The following is a 16,675-nucleotide window of genomic DNA, read 5'->3' as shown; positions in this document are numbered from 1 at the left end:
TGGGGGACCCTGTCCCGGTACTGGGATTGGAGTAGGAGCGAAGGGGATGGGTTTCGTTTGGGGAGTTGTGTTGCGCCTGAGGGCTCTTTTCCGTGGAGGTATGGGATGTGTTGGCGGTTGGTAGTGCCGGCCTATCAGGGGATGTGGTAGCCGTTGGGGCATTGGACGCCTGGTCACGGTAGCAACACGTGGCCACATACCGTGTGGACCACTCCCTATGTGACTTAAGGCCTGAACAGGTATTAAGGTGGCTTCATCTGTTACACTTATTGCACTTAACTGAGGTGGAGTTCGGATGGAGCCGTTTATGGCAAACGCAGCAATAGAATACCTCCGGCTCAGGGTTGGATTCAATACCTGCTCTGAGTAGAAGTATTTGGAGCAAGATTGCTGCAAGGAATTGCTCCTGTGAGAGAGGGATGATAAACAGTTCACTAGACAGGGATAGTTTGCTGGGGTGGTTTCCCTGATCGGGAAAACCACGACTCATTCCGGTAACGTAGAACCGGCTGCCAAGCAATTTTCTATGAAGGATTTGATTTGGTTGAGGGAATTCAACAAAGTTTTAACAGAAATGCGTTACACAGACATAATATACATATATTTTTGTATGATTTGCTCTTTCTCGCTATTGAACTTAGCATATTTGCTTTTTATGATAAAGTGCCTGTAGCTAGAGTACAGCATTGACATTATTTCTCCTTACATACAAACCAATTTTACTCAACTGCTGTTTAATTTAAGCGTTTGAATATTTCCACTGAAATAATCCTAATTAGTGACCAGCACCGTTTTACTACCACTGTCCTCGTGTGATGATGTGTTTTGTTGTTGTAAGTCAGATCCATTTAGTGAGGTCCAAGTATAGCAGAAGATTCTTTATCTAGATGTCTGAGATCTCATGAATTTGCTGGAAGAAAGGCTTGCCGAAGGAGCGGAGTCGTGCCCTAGCTAGCCCTGGACATTCACATACATAAGTAGTGGAAAAGACTTTCCTTCACCCCTTCCGCTTGACAACTTCTGCATATGAGTTTGAAGGGTAGGTTGAGCCTAGCTGCATGATCCTCTACTTTCCAATGGCCTGTAAGGGTTGCAGTGATGCGTGAAATGTTTGGCCGATAACATCCTAACAGATCATTTGTCCTTTGGATTTTGTACCACGGCCATGTGTTTTTTGTTGTAATACATGCAGTTAATTGCTTTCATCTTCCATCGGCTAAAGCATGATAGTGTGAAGCAATGGATGCATTTAATGTGTTGAGTGGGGTGGAGGCTGCCACCGCCTCTACTATGTCTAGTGTCGAACCTTTTCTTGCTAGCTCATCCGCTATCTCATGACCCCGTATGATCCTATGACCGAGAACCCATATAAGAGTAATTTCAAGCCAATGACTAAGTAATTCTAGTTCCTCTCTACACTGAAAGACTAGCTTGGATGAAATAGAGTTGGAGTCTAAGGCCTTGATAGCTGCTTGACTGTCTGATGGCTATCCTTGCGAAGCTTCGAAAGCTCTTACTTTCTCATCTAAGTCTTTACTTGACGTTATGGTTACTGGACGTTACATGTTGAAGTTTAGACTGGGTTACTCTACAGAATGTATGACAGTTTGTTCTTCTAGGGTTTCTATATGGGATCGGTTTCTTCAAGTTTCAGATTGATATCGAAGAGAATCTAACTATGATCCGAAAAGAAGTTCTTGTCGGATACCCTTCAATTTGTGACTATTTTGGGAGTTATTGTTTGTGCATAAAGTAACGTTTAAGACCTTTTCCGAGCCTGGAAAATTTTCCGAGCTCGGAAAATTAAAGGTTGGGGTGGTCGTTACATTGCATATGTCGAGGTTGGTATTTAATAAGAATTCAAAAAGTGACTCACCTCTTTCATTCGTCTCCGAACTGCTCGTTTATAGCGTTTGCATCAGCGCAGTTTGTCCGTGTTGTTTAGTGTTGACAGGAACAGATCCACTTTATCTGGCGGCGCCGGTTTATCATGTGGCATGTAAACTGATGCCAGGTATTTTCCCGATTTCTGCAACTCCACCTTCACCACAGTAAGATCAGGAGTACTAAAGTAGAATATGTTGATGTTGTAGTTGTCTTGGAACCCTTTAATCTGATTGTCCCTTACCCGGGGTTCCTGTATGAATCCGAGGTCGATGTCCCCCTCCCTGAGGAAAACATCCAAGTTCACTGTGGTACATTTCGAGTACTGCAGATTCACCTGTATGGCTTTAGGCATCGGGTTGGTTGTCGTCTTCAGCTAGGTAGAGCTTTTCTAGCTGTATGCTGCTGACGACCTAATCTGGGTCTTCCTCATTTTCAGTGCTGTCTGCTTTGAAAATGTTTAGTTTGGCTTTTCTCAGACCAAACCGCATTTTATTGTCAGATTTTCTGAGTACTGGCAGGCACTCATTTTTAATCTGTAGAACGAATGACATGCTGCTCTTTTGCGGCGTTTTTGCCTTCACGATTGCCCAGACGTCCATCGGCACCGCAGGGTGGTGTGACTTAAGGTACTTTAGCACATCTGTTTCGCTTAAGTCCATCACTGGTAGCCAAATGCGAGCGTGAGGAGGGCAAGGTATGTCCCTGGCCGGAAAGAACCTTAAGCCTTCCACTGAGCTGCTGATCTCAGCAGCTCACTTCTCTAGGACAACCCTTGACCAGTCGTCGTCGCACTTGATTACCCTACAGTCTCTAAGTACTCCTGCAGAATCGAAGGAAGGGAAAGCTCCGCCCTGTGCTCCAACTAGCCCTGTGCTTGTCTAGCACGAGCTTGGACAGTTTGGCCTCCACCTGCCCCCTTCTTCTGCAGGAGTACTTTGCCGCTGTTATTGGTTTCCTCAATCAGTGCATAGACGAGGTTATCCTTAACCACCTCACGGAATGGGTTTTGTTTTGTCGTTTCTTCGATGCTTTTGGACACCTTAGTTCTCTTTAGTGCCTCATCGATCACGTCCTGTGACCTGTTTCTCTTCGTCGCATCCCCCTTTTTGTTGTTGTCTGTTTTAAGTTTCTTGGATAGGAAGCATTTATACTCCTTGACCACCTGTTGGTATTTTACTTTATCGGCCGCGTCACGCTCGTCAGTCGCTCCAGCGAGTTCATTCTTTCTGAGAATGAACCTCGCCTTCGTTTAGCGAGACTTCATAATGGCACCCTCCGATTTAGGTTTTTTTGCGGCCTGACTCTCTTTCTGAGTGCTGTCTACCGCCTTTTACGATGTTGTTGGTAGGTCTGTTTGTTGTTGTTGCTTGCTTGGTAAGGGAGTGCTGTGGCTGGCCCTTCCCTTACTCTTTACTGACTCCGTCGTATCTTTTATATTAGTTGTCATCATCTGTTTCTTACGGTTGCTTCACCTGACTGCGTCAAGCTCCAAAAACTACGAGTTTCAAGGGGAAGTAATGGGGTCCCCCGCGCCAGCGCCCCTTACCGCGGTAAGGTAACAGTTACTCTCGAAGGCGGCCAGATATTCGAGACGAAAGCTCCGTTCGCGATGCACATGTTTCAATTCTCTGCACCATTCAGCCCTCGGCACGATTCCAAGAACACCTCGACTTGGGAATGTGTTGGTACGGTACTCTCCGTATAGATGATTGGACAAACAGCACACGCCCCGTTTCGCGAATGGGTTGTTCGCCAATCCCTATAGGGAGCTTCCCTCTTAGTTCATGGTGGGTTAAACTCCTAAATAGAATTTAACCTCCATTTAAGCCTCGTCCCCGCGGCAAGGAGACCAACGTGAAAGGGAGTATATATGAGTATATTTTTGTTAACTTTTGGTGGAAAATATGTCTGTGGTGAACCACGCGCGCAAAACAAGTACACCTCAAGATTCCATGCGTTCCCGCCATTCAGACCTCTCTATATGTAACGTTCTCTGATATTTCGCTATCCCTAATCCATACATATATATGTACGTACATATAAGTCAGCATACATATGTATACATATGCCACATAAAAATTATCACTATTTGCCAAATTCCCAAGGAAATTCCCAAATTCTATATAGGAAAGTAAGTATTATATATGTATGTACGAACATATTAATAACATAATTTAACGTAACGTTTGTACTATTTGTACAGACTTTGGTAAAATAATTATCATAAAAATAAAATTAAAATAAATCGTGAATGCAATCATGGAGTAATTCAATGAAGCAATAAAACATTGTAGCCACAAGCCATGATTCAATTATTAAAGGTTTGCTCAGTAAACAGCTTTCTCGTTCTCTCTTGACGAATCGGCTCCCTTAGCAAGAAACTGTGTTACTAACTCTAAAAATTGTAAGTAAAAGTGGAGCAAAAGTAAAATTAGTAGAACAAACATAATCGTTGGCATCATTGCTATTTGATTTCTTCGTATTCGCTGATATTTGAATTTCTGAATTCGTGAATTTGAGTAAGTATTTTAGTAAATCCATATTATTTAACAAATAAATTATAATTTTACATTGATTAGGTTATTTCCGTCCTGATTTGAGCCTTTTCTGCCAGAGTGCAGCACAACCATTTTGCAAGTGCGTCATACAGACACAAACTCGTAAGTTCAAACCAATGGCCAATAGACTGTGTAATTATCTAAAAAGTGAACCTTTTCGTTTACAGGTTACCAACTGCCCATCAACAACGCCACTCCTGTTTTAAAGCCCATATCCTAATTGTACATTTTGTGCTCCTTTTTTTGTCGCATGTTGTCTGTTTTCTTTAGTTATATAATATAGTTTTATTTTATATATTTAATATTTATATAATGATAAAATACATGCCAACAAATAAAACAACCGGGGCATATTATTTGTCTCTGCTGGATTATTTTAGTTTACGTATGGAGTTTATTTTATTTTCAATGTTTTATGGTGAACACAAACTTTGCTCCGGTTGTTGTGTAATGTGAGTGCAATGTTTATAAAGCGTTTTTCAGTAAGAGCGCTTCAACTTTTTTTTTTTGAATAAAACACAAACGGTTTGACTTTTTTAACCAATTTTTTTTATTAACGAGTTTGAACATATACATTTAAGTATGAAATTCGATTTCTTTTGCATGACCACCGCGTGCACGTTTTACGAAGTCCAATCGTTGAACCCAATTTTCGACCACTCTTTTGCTTAAATCGGCCGAAATTCCAGCAATTTCGCGTTCAATATTGGCTCTGAGCTCACAAATCGTCGCCGGCTTGTTACTGTAGACCAATAACTTCACATAACCCCAAAGAAAATAGTCTAGAGGCGCGGCGGCCATTCGACCGGTCCATTTCTGGAAATAATGCGCTCATCGAACTTACTCTTCAACAAATCAATTGTAGCGTGTGCTGTGTGGCTTGTGGCCCCGTCCTGTTGAAACCGCATGTCGTCTAAGTCCATACCATTCAATTGCGGCCAAAAATAATCGTTTATCATGTCGCGGTATCGATTTCCATTCACAGTAACGTGGCGATCGTTCTCGTCAACGAAAAAATATGGGCCAATTACGCCGCCGGCATGTAAACCGCACCAAACAGTGATTTTTTCGGGATGCAACGGTGCCTCATGAATCACGTGTGGATTGCTTTCTGCCCAGTAACGCATATTTTGCTTGTTGACAAAGCCATTGAGCCAAAAGTGAGCTTCATCACTGAAGATGATTTTTCGACTTTAAACTTTCTTAACAGAACACGCATTTTTATAATAAAATTCAATGATTTGCAATCGTTGCTCAAGTTTGTAGCGTTCCATGATGAAATGTATACTTATGAAGTTTACAAGTGACAAGCGCACCTATTGAAAAACGCCTTACATGTGTACTTGGTAGTTAGAAAAGTAAAAAAGCTGATTAAGTTTTGTTACTTATTTAGTAAACCAAATATGCCAAAAGCCAGTTGCAAATTGTGCAATCGTGAATTTGCAGAGCGGTACATCAGTCGAGAGACTGAAAAGATTTCTTTCTGATGATGAGATGATATTGGAGGAATTCTCGTTTTGCAGCGACCTAGCATTTCCCAACGAGCTTTAACAGGGAGAAATGTTGGATAGTCTCCACGACGACGCAATTGAATGTGTTGCAGGCTTCATCATAAGAACGCTGGGACTGACAGAGAACATTTCCAATGAGCCCACCTTCACTTGGGTTGATGAAGTGTCCGTAGGAAGCTTAACCAAGCCTAGCACCACTTTTCTAAATACTACAAAACAATTGGAGCTTGTATTCAAAAATTTTAACGGTAGAACTGTTCGGCACTGCAACAGCTATTTGGAAAAATGTATCGCGTGTTCGTCAAGCGTCGGCGTTAAGAACCTTTTCTTTAAAACTAGAATGTACCAATTAATTAAACATTTAAACAAATCATTGCGAAATAAAAGGCATTTTTAAAAAATGCTTTTAAATACAGTAACAATTAACTTAAAAAAGAACAGTTTGTTTTTCAAGTAGGTAGTAACATACGAAAAATTTTGACTTGGGGATCATAACTCTAAATTAACGTAGGCAAAACGTAGTCAAGTAAGTATAAAGTGTGTTTTTAGTCAACTAAATTTGTGATGAATCTGCTTCTTCTATGAAATAATTTATTATGACCCTATTTGCCTATCGCACGGCAGTCGGTACTTCGTTACCGGACCAACGCGGAGTTATATCCCAGCATGTATGGGTAATGTTAATACTCTCGCAATCACAACAACAAAATTCAATTCAAAATATAATTCATAAAATCTAGTTATTGGACTAATTTCAACTATTTTGTTTTTTAATTCTCACTAGACAAATTCTGCTAAAAACTCCTATTTGAACCATATATTTGCTTATACACATACATATGTATGTATGGTATATGAAATTAGATTTACATTGTCCATGAACAATGAATTTTCAAATAACTTATTTACATTCAAATATTAATTTTAAATTATGCTTTAAACCGTTTGCAGCTTATTTCCATTTAAATAAAAAAGTACATTTTTACTACCATTATCATCAAGAGGGATTTAATTTTTTCCTCTTTCTCACCCTTCTTAAATGCAACCTTTTGTAAGGGAGTGTCAAAATTCTAATGTGACAAGTGAGCAAACCTTTAATAATTGAATCATGGCCACAATCATGCTACAAGGTTCACAACGAACACATCAAACTCACATATCGAACTCGAACATCAACTGACCTCTAAAACATATGCTGTATTAATACGTTCACATACAAGTAGATGATCCATTTTTACGTGCTTAACTCCCAATCCGCAATTAAAAAGATTTCCCATACAAAATTTCTCTCCCAAAATCTGAGATTATAAAATAATCCTAGTAATAACCATACTTTTCAACATACAACCCTGTGTTATCGATAATTATTATTACGAATATAAAGAGAAACATCAAAATAAAAACTAAATGAAATGGACACCAGCAAAGAAAACAACAAAGCGTGTGTCCATAAACGTTTTGTCCTCTTATTACTTATTATAAAATGTAATATAGAATTTCCCATGCATATTGCTGCCATAATTTTTTGCAACCTAAGTAAACGTCGTTTACAGATTTCCTCAAACTGTTTATTATTAGCAACCAATTGCGCAATTAAATTAGCTATTCGTTTTTCTTGTCTTTTCTTTATATCGTTAATAATAATCGAAGGATCAGCTGTTCAAGATTTGCACAGAATTTTTTGCATTTAGCTGGGCGCGTGTAGATGATGATGTAAGTACGCACGTCGCAAAGTTGAAAAGTTTGTGGAATGAGTTAAACATTGGGCTGACGGCCCGAAACGATAATACCTTACCTGATTTGCTTTTCGTTTGTAAAACGCTGCAGATTTTGCCGAATGATTTTGACAATTTTCAATCTAATATAGTTGGATGTTGCTATCTAAAAATGAAAGTAAAACTTTTGATGAATTAATATCTCAGTTGTGCAGGTATGAAAGAAATTTCAGAAAGATTGCAGACACTGAAAAAGTCACCGACGAGGCTCTACTTGCAAAAGTAGAAACATGGTAGTCTGCAGCACCAGATTCCAGCATAAGAAGATTCACCAAGCCACCTGGCTGTCTCCTGATCGAAAAACACGAAACCAGATCGATCATGTTGTGATAGATGGAAGACACGCTTCTAGTGTATTAGATGTACGTACGATCCGAGGACCCAACATCGACTCAGATCACTACCTTGTTGCAGCCAAACTGCGCACACGCCTCTGTGCAGCAAAAAACGTGCATCTACCTACGCAAAGAATGTTCGACATCGAAAAGCTGCAATCACAACAGACAGCCAGAGGATTCGCCACTCGACTCTCACCCCTGCTCTCAGAGAGTACTGCCCAACAAACCGGCATGCACGAGCAATGGAGCAACATTTCTCGTTCTCTACGTACCGCCGCCGAAGAAGAAATCGGATTCCGGCGAGCCCGAAAAAACAATTGGTACGACGAGGAATTTCATGCTGCCGCAGAAAGAAAAGATGCCGCCTAAAGAGCCACGCTGCGATCGGGCGCAACGCGAGCCATGTGGGATCGCTACAGAGAGCTGAAAAAGGAAGAGAGACGTATTATCCGAAAGAAGAAACGAGAGGCCGAAATACGTGAGTGCGAAGAGCTTGAGATGCTGGCCAACAGGAACAACGCCCGAAAATTCTACCAGAAAGTTCGGCGGCTTACAAAAGGTTTTAAGACCGGGGCGTTTTCCTGTAAGAACAAAGACGGCGAACTGGTGACTGACGTACAGAGCAATCTTAAATTATGGAGGGAACACTTCTCGAACCTATTAAACAGTGACAGCTGCGCATGTCACCGAGAAAGTGAAGATCCCGATACCCCAATCGTTGACGATGGAATTATCGTTCCGCTACCCGATCATGACGAGGTGAGAATAGCGATAACGCGGCTAAAGAACAACAAAGGCGCGAGGAGCTGGTAAGGTGCATGCATCAGCTCCTATGCAAAATATGGTCGGATGAGAGCATGCCTGCCGATTGGAATTTAAGTGTGCTCTGCCCAATCCATAAGAAGGGCGATCCTGCAATTTGTGCCAATTACCGCGGGATTAGTCTTCTAAATATCGCCTATAAGGTTCTAGCGAGCGTATTGTGTGAAAGGCTGAAGCCCACCGTCAACCAACTGATTGGATCTTATCAGTGTGGCTTCAGACCTGGAAAGTCTACCATCGACCAAATATTCACAATACGCCAAATCTTGGAAAATACCCATACTTCAAAGCTGCATTCGACAGTACGGAAAGGAGTTACCTGTATGCCGCGATGTCTGAATTTGGTATCCCCGCAAAACTAATACGGCTATGTAAGATGACGTTGCTCAACACCTGCAGCGCCGTCAGAATTGGGAAGGACCTCTCCGAGCCGTTTGATACCAAACGAGGTTTCAGACAGAGTGACTCGCTGTCGTGTGACTTCTTTAACCTGATGTTGGAGAGCATCGTACGAGCCGCAGAACTTAATCGCTCAGGCGCAATTTTTTATAAGAGCGTACAATTGCTGGCGTATGCCGATGATATTGACATCATCGGCCTTAACAACCGCGCTGTTAGTTCTGCCTTCTCCAAACTGGATAAAGAGGCAAAGCGAATGGGTCTGGTGGTGAACGAGGACAAAACGAAGTACCTCCTGTCTTCAAACAAAGAGTCGGCGCACTCACGTATCGGCACCCACGTCACTGTAGACAGTTATAATTTCGAGATTGTAAAAGACTTTGTCTATTTAGGAACCAGCATTAATACCGATAACAATGACAGCCTTGAAATCCAACGTAGAATCTCTCTTGCCAACAAGTACTACTTTGGACTAAGTAGGCAACGGAGCAGTAAAGTCCTCTCTCGACGAACAAAACTAACACTCTACAAGACTCTCATCATGCCCGTCGTAACGTATGGCGCAGAAGCTTGGACGATGACAGCATCCGATGAAGCGACGCTTGGAGTGTTTGAGAGAAAGATTCTGCGTAAGATTTTTGGACCTTTGCACGTTGGCAACGGCGAATATCGCAGACGATGGAACGATGAGCTGTATGAGCTTTACGACGACATAGACATAGCGCAGCGAATAAAGATCCAGCGGCTACGTTGGCTGGGTCATGTCGTCCGAATGAATACAAACGCTCCGGCTTTGAAAGTATTCGATGCGGTACCAGCTGGTGGTAGCAGAGGAAGAGGGCGGCCTCCTCTGCGTTGGAAAGATCAGGTGGAGAAGGACTTGGCTTCACTTGGTGTTTCCAACTGGCGCCGGTTAGCACGAGAAAGAAACGACTGGCGCGCTTTGTTAAACTCGGCCAAAATCGCGTAAGCGGTTATAGCGCCAATTAAGAAGAAGAAGAAGAGAAGAACTTCAAGCAGTCGAACCATTGAATTTAGTTTTTTAGGCTCTACTTGCGAAATCGATTTTTCAAAAGAAGAAGTATAGGACTTGTAACTATTGTAAGAAAAAAGGACATTGGGTTAAAACATGTAAAAAGTGGGTTGCAGACGGATTGTTTGCATCAGTGAAGATATCGGCGCAACCGGGAGGAGTTCTACAGAGTGGTGGCTTGACAATGGAGCCATGAAGCATGTGGCAAATTGTCCGGATCTATTCATCGAATTTGAGAAGTTTCAGAAGCCGTGTACCATAAAAGCTGCTGGTAGAGAAGCACAGGAGGATGGTTCCATGTGTAGAAGTCCACGCAAGTGGGTAAAGTTACTGATCGCCATTCACTTGGGAATGGCCAGGACGATTCTTCTGCGTATGGTTCAAGCAGCTCACAACGGCCGGGATTAGCCCACGTATCCTCTGGGTAGCTTCCGAACATCCGTTCGGGAGTGAGCTAACGTGAGAAGGCGAAACATTCCAGGATAGCTGGCTGCGCGTTGAGTTTGGGACCCGCCACTTAAAAATCACCCCAATGAAAAGTTTAAAAAAGCCTCGGATGAGACCTCCCTATGCTGATGACAACCCCTGCAAACGAACTAAGGACTATGATTTGAGGGCATGCACCTGGAATGTCCGGTCCCTTAATGGCGAAGGTGCCTCTGCCCGGCTGATTGATGTCCTCGTGAGAGTAAATGCTGACATCACTGCCATCCAAGAGATGCGATGGACGGGGCAAGGAAAGAAAACCATAGGACCTTGCGACGTCTACTACAGCTGCCATGTAAAGGAGCGCCAATTCGGTGTCGGATTTGTTCTGGGAGAGAGACTTCGTCGCCAAGTACTGTCGTTCACTCCGGTGGACGGGCGTCTCGCAACAATCTGCATCAAAGCCCGTTTTTTTAACATATCGCTAATTTGCGCCCACGCCCCGACGGAAGAGAAGGACGATGCGACCAAAGATTCCTTCTATGAGCGCCTGGAACGCTCCTATGAGCGCTGCCCCCGCCACGACATAAAAATCGTGCTTGGCGACTTCAACGCCAGGGTGGGCAAGGAGGGAATTTTTGGTCCCACAGTCGGAAAATTCAGCCTGCACAACGAAACATCCGGTAACGGACAGAGGCTGATCGACTTCGCCGGGGCCCGAAACATGGTAGTCTGCAGCACCAGATTCCAGCATAAGAAGATTCACCAAGCCACCTGGCTGTCTCCTGATCGAAAAACACGAAACCAGATCGATCATGTTGTGATAGATGGAAGACACGCTTCTAGTGTATTAGATGTACGTACGATCCGAAGACCCAACATCGACTCGGATCACTAGTTTGTTGCAGCCAAACTGCACACACGCCTCTGTGCAACAAAAAACGTGCATCTACCTACGCAAAGAATGTTCGACATCGAAAAGCTGCAATCACAACAGACAGCCAGAAGATTCGCCACTCGACTCTCACCCCTGCTCTCAGAGAGTACTGCCCAACAAACCGGCATGCACGAGCAATGGAGCAACATTTCTCGTTCTCTACGTACCGCCGCCGAAGAAGAAATCGGATTCCGGCGAGCCCGAAAAAACAATTGGTATGACGAGGAATTTCAATGCTGCCGCAGAAAGAAAAGATGCCGCCTAAAGAGCCACGCTGCGATCGGGCGCAACGCGAACCATGTGGGATCGCTACAGAGAGCTGAAAAAGGAAGAGAGACGTATTATCCGAAAGAAGAAACGAGAGGCCGAAATACGTGAGTGCGAAGAGCTTGAGATGCTGGCCAACAGGAACAACGCCCGAAAATTCTACCAGAAAGTTCGGCGGCTTACAAAAGGTTTTAAGACCGGGGCGTTTTCCTGTAAGAACAAAGACGGCGAACTGGTGACTGACGTACAGAGCAATCTTAAATTATGGAGGGAACACTTCTCGAACCTATTAAACAGTGACAGCTGCGCATGTCACCGAGAAAGTGAAGATCCCGATACCCCAATCGTTGACGATGGAATTATCGTTCCGCTACCCGATCATGACGAGGTGAGAATAGCGATAACGCGGCTAAAGAACAACAAAGGCGCGAGGAGCTGGTAAGGTGCATGCATCAGCTCCTATGCAAAATATGGTCGGATGAGAGCATGCCTGCCGATTGGAATTTAAGTGTGCTCTGCCCAATCCATAAGAAGGGCGATCCTGCAATTTGTGCCAATTACCGCGGGATTAGTCTTCTAAATATCGCCTATAAGGTTCTAGCGAGCGTATTGTGTGAAAGGCTGAAGCCCACCGTCAACCAACTGATTGGATCTTATCAGTGTGGCTTCAGACCTGGAAAGTCTACCATCGACCAAATATTCACAATACGCCAAATCTTGGAAAATACCCATGAAAGGAGAATCGACACACACCATCTTTTCGTCGACTTCAAAGCTGCATTCGACAGTACGGAAAGGAGTTACCTCTATGCCGCGATGTCTGAATTTGGTATCCCCGCAAAACTAATACGGCTATGTAAGATGACGTTGCTCAACACCTGCAGCGCCGTCAGAATTGGGAAGGACCTCTCCGAGCCGTTTGATACCAAACGAGGTTTCGGACAGGGTGACTCGCTGTCGTGTGACTTCTTTAACCTGATGTTGGAGAGCATCGTACGAGCCGCAGAACTTAATCGCTCAGGCACAATTTTTTATAAGAGCGTACAATTGCTGGCGTATGCCGATGATATTGACATCATCGGCCTTAACAACCGCGCTGTTAGTTCTGCCTTCTCCAAACTGGATAAAGAGTCAAAGCGAATGGGTCTGGTGGTGAACGAGGGCAAAACGAAGTACCTCCTGTCTTCAAACAAAGAGTCGGCGCACTCGCGTATCGGCACCCACGTCACTGTAGACAGTTATAATTTCGAGATTGTAAAAGACTTCGTCTATTTAGGAACCAGCATTAACACCGATAACAATGACAGCCTTGAAATCCAACGTAGAATCTCTCTTGCCAACAAGTACTACTTTGGACTAAGTAGGCAACGGAGCAGTAAAGTCCTCTCTCGACGAACAAAACTAAAACTCTACAAGACTCTCATCATGCCCGTCGTAACGTATGGCGCAGAAGCTTGGACGATGACAACATCCGATGAAGCGACGCTTGGAGTGTTTGAGAGAAAGATTCTGCGTAAGATGTTTGGACCTTTGCACGTTGGCAACGGCGAATATCGCAGACGATGGAACGATGAGCTGTATGAGCTTTACGACGACATAGACATAGCGCAGCGAATAAAGATCCAGCGGCTACGTTGGCTGGGTCATGTCGTCCGAATGAATACAAACGCTCCGGCTTTGAAAGTATTCGATGCGGTACCAGCTGGTGGTAGCAGAGGAAGAGGGCGGCCTCCTCTGCGTTGGAAAGATCAGGTGGAGAAGGACTTGGCTTCACTTGGTGTATCCAACTGGCGCCGGTTAGCACGAGAAAGAAACGACTGGCGCGCTTTGTTAAACTCGGCCAAAATCGCGTAAGCGGTTATAGCGCCAATTAAGAAGAAGAAGAGAAGCACTTCAAGCAGTCGAACCATTGAATTTTGTTTTTTACAAGGGAAAAAACGTTAAAAATGATTTTGAAAGATGTTTGGTTTGTACCAAAAATTTCAACGAATCTTTTTTCAGTCTTAGCAGCCCAAGACAGAAACAACGACAGTTAATTCGGCTCCACAGCTACGAAGTGTTGGCTAGAGGTCAATGGAAGCACAGTGCTTTGCGGAAATCCCGAAGTGTGTGGAACTTTGTACAAGGCAGCTATTGAACCAGTTAGCAGAAGCAGATACTTCTACGCTGCAGCTGTATAACGAGCAGTGGGGTCATCAGGACCAGCGGCACGTAAGAGGGAACTGGGAGGCAACGTGAAGATGGTAAGAGACATATGTGAGCTCTGCATTTTTGGTAAAGCACATCGCCTATCATTCGGCACTAGAGTGAAGGCAACGAAACCAGGAGAACATTTGGGTCTGAAGTAACTCTGAGCAACGAAGAAAAGTATGAAACTGGAAATGAGTCCGTTTCATAAAAAGAAGAAAACTCAAAATTACTAACAGAAAGAAGATTGAGAGATAGGTCAACGATTTCGAAGCGAGGACAACAATGAGTGGAAAAGTGCCATGGATCAGGAAATCGCCTCTTTAAATGAGAATCAGAACTGGGTCATGTCAGAACTTCTTTCCGGTGTAAAGGCGATTCCATTCAATTGGGTTTTTCGTTTGAAAAACAAATCCTGATTGCTTTGTACTTGTTGATTGTGCATCAAGTACAAAGCAAGACTCGTCGTCAAGGGATTCAGTCAACGACGTGGCATAGACTACAGCGAAACTTTTAGTCCAGTTGCAAAATTAGGAACGATTCGTTCAATTTTGAGCATTGCAGCAAATGAGAATATATTTTTAAAACAGTTTGACGTCTCTACAGCGTTTTTATATGGAGAACTTGAAGAAACTGTTTTTATGGAACAGCCCTAAGGATACGAAGATGGAACCAGCAATGTTTGCCAGCTCAAAAAAAGCCTTTATGGTCTGAAGCAAGCGCCAAGATTTTGGAACAAGCGTTTTGGGGGATTCCTGCAAAAACTAGAATTTCAGGTCAGTGGTGCAGATCCATGTATATATAGTACATTCAAGAGAAAGATGGTAATAAACTCATACTTGTTAGTTTTGTGGATGACGGCTTAGTTGCAGCTACAGATCCACGAAACTTGGATTTTTTCATAAAAGAGTTGGAACCGGAATTTAAAATTACTTCAAAGAAAGCTGACTATTTTTTAGGATTAGAAGTTCAACAAGAGGAAAACTTCATTAAAACTTGTCAAAATTATTATGCAAGAAAAATTTTAGAGAAGTTTAATTTTTCGGAATGCAAGCCGATCTCATCTCCAATCCTCAAGAACTCGGGAGCTTTGGGACCAGGGAAAGATGATCATAAGTCAGAGAAGATCCCTGGAGAACCCCTCCTCTGAAGATATCGTCCGTGTCAAGAGGATTTTTCGATACATAGCAGGAACTTTAGATTTGGGCCTAGTTTATCAACGTAATAAGAAAAAAGGTATTCTGGAGGTTTACAGCGATGCAGATTTTGGAGGATGTTTGAGAACATGTCGCTCGAGTCATCGTCAAATACGCAGGAGGAGCAATTTCCTGGCTTAGTCAACGGCAGACAGGGGTAGCGAGCTCCACAACGGAAGCAGAAATTATAGCATGAAGGAAGGCAGCCAAAGAAGCCATTTGGTTTAGTAGGCTTTTTCGTGCAGTCGTAAAACTTAAACATGTCCCTATTGTTCAAGTTGACAACAATGCAGCGGTGAGACTTGCACAGAATCCAGAGTTCCACCACAGAACGAAGCATATAAAGGGTTATTTTTTAGCTATTATCTTTTTAAACAGTTGGTTTAAACAGCTGACGTACGTTTCGTGTTTTGTTTCACTGTCAAACATCTTCAGTTTGGTCTATAATTTAACCATGAATCGTCTTACAAACGAACAACCCTTGCAAATCATGAACTTTATTATAAAAATGCGTGTTCTGTTATGAAAGTTTATCGCGCGCTTCTTCCATTTTATGGTCAGTTTAATCGACCCACTGAAGCGGCTATTCGAGCTATTGTGACTAAATTTAGAACCAAATTTACATTACTGGACATCAAACCACCAAAACGCTTACGTAGATTGCGAACTGAAGAAAATATCGCAGCTGTATCGGCCAGTGTTAATGATTGTTGTAACATCACTAAATTTATCGATTATCACACAACCAATTTTTACGCCGTATCTCATCTCTAATATTAATATCTGTTGTTCTTTCCTTTTTATATTGTATTTGTACGCGTAACAAAGCGCATCGTATTTCGGCAACCTAATTTGAAATAAATATATAATATCACTACATCGTGATATTTACTAAACAAAAGGTATATACAGTGGCTCACAGCTTATTTCGTGTGGCTGTATGTTAAACTAAAGAATTGTAAAATTATTTTTATTTGATTTACTTTAAAAAAAATTTAAATGCACAATCAAAGATAAATTATTTCTAATTACAAACATGTATAAATGCATTCAAATTTTTTCTGCTTTAGTAGAATATTTACAACAAAAACAGAATACTAGGTAAATTGACGTCACAGCTTATTTCGTGTGTTCACTTTTACCGTTATCGGTGCCAGTAAACCGGTTAGCAATTATAGAAATTTGTTTTGCATAGTATATTAGATTATATCCTTATTTAGTTTACACATTGAAAGTAGTCGGTTGTCCAGCTTAATTTAAAAATACCGTGATGGGTCGTCGTACGTCGATTGAAAGGCGCGAATTAGTGATTACGCATTACAAAAATGGAAAGTCGCAG

General features: G+C 42.6%; 1 long non-coding RNA gene across 1 annotated transcript; it reads left to right on the top strand.

The window, feature by feature from the left end:
• The first annotated feature begins 608 nt into the window (after positions 1-608).
• Positions 609-4,816, top strand: LOC128869638 (uncharacterized). The gene is made up of 3 exons (XR_008455353.1): positions 609-4,406; positions 4,467-4,547; positions 4,613-4,816. It is a non-coding gene; the product is annotated as an uncharacterized LOC128869638 (long non-coding RNA).
• The last annotated feature ends 11,859 nt before the right edge of the window (positions 4,817-16,675 follow it).

The sequence above is a fragment of the Anastrepha ludens genome, chromosome X (assembly GCF_028408465.1).
Source record: "Anastrepha ludens isolate Willacy chromosome X, idAnaLude1.1, whole genome shotgun sequence".
Classification (NCBI taxonomy): Eukaryota; Metazoa; Arthropoda; class Insecta; order Diptera; family Tephritidae; genus Anastrepha; species Anastrepha ludens.
The sequence above is the reverse complement of the archived record's forward strand: the minus strand, read 5'-3'. Positions and strand labels throughout refer to the sequence as shown.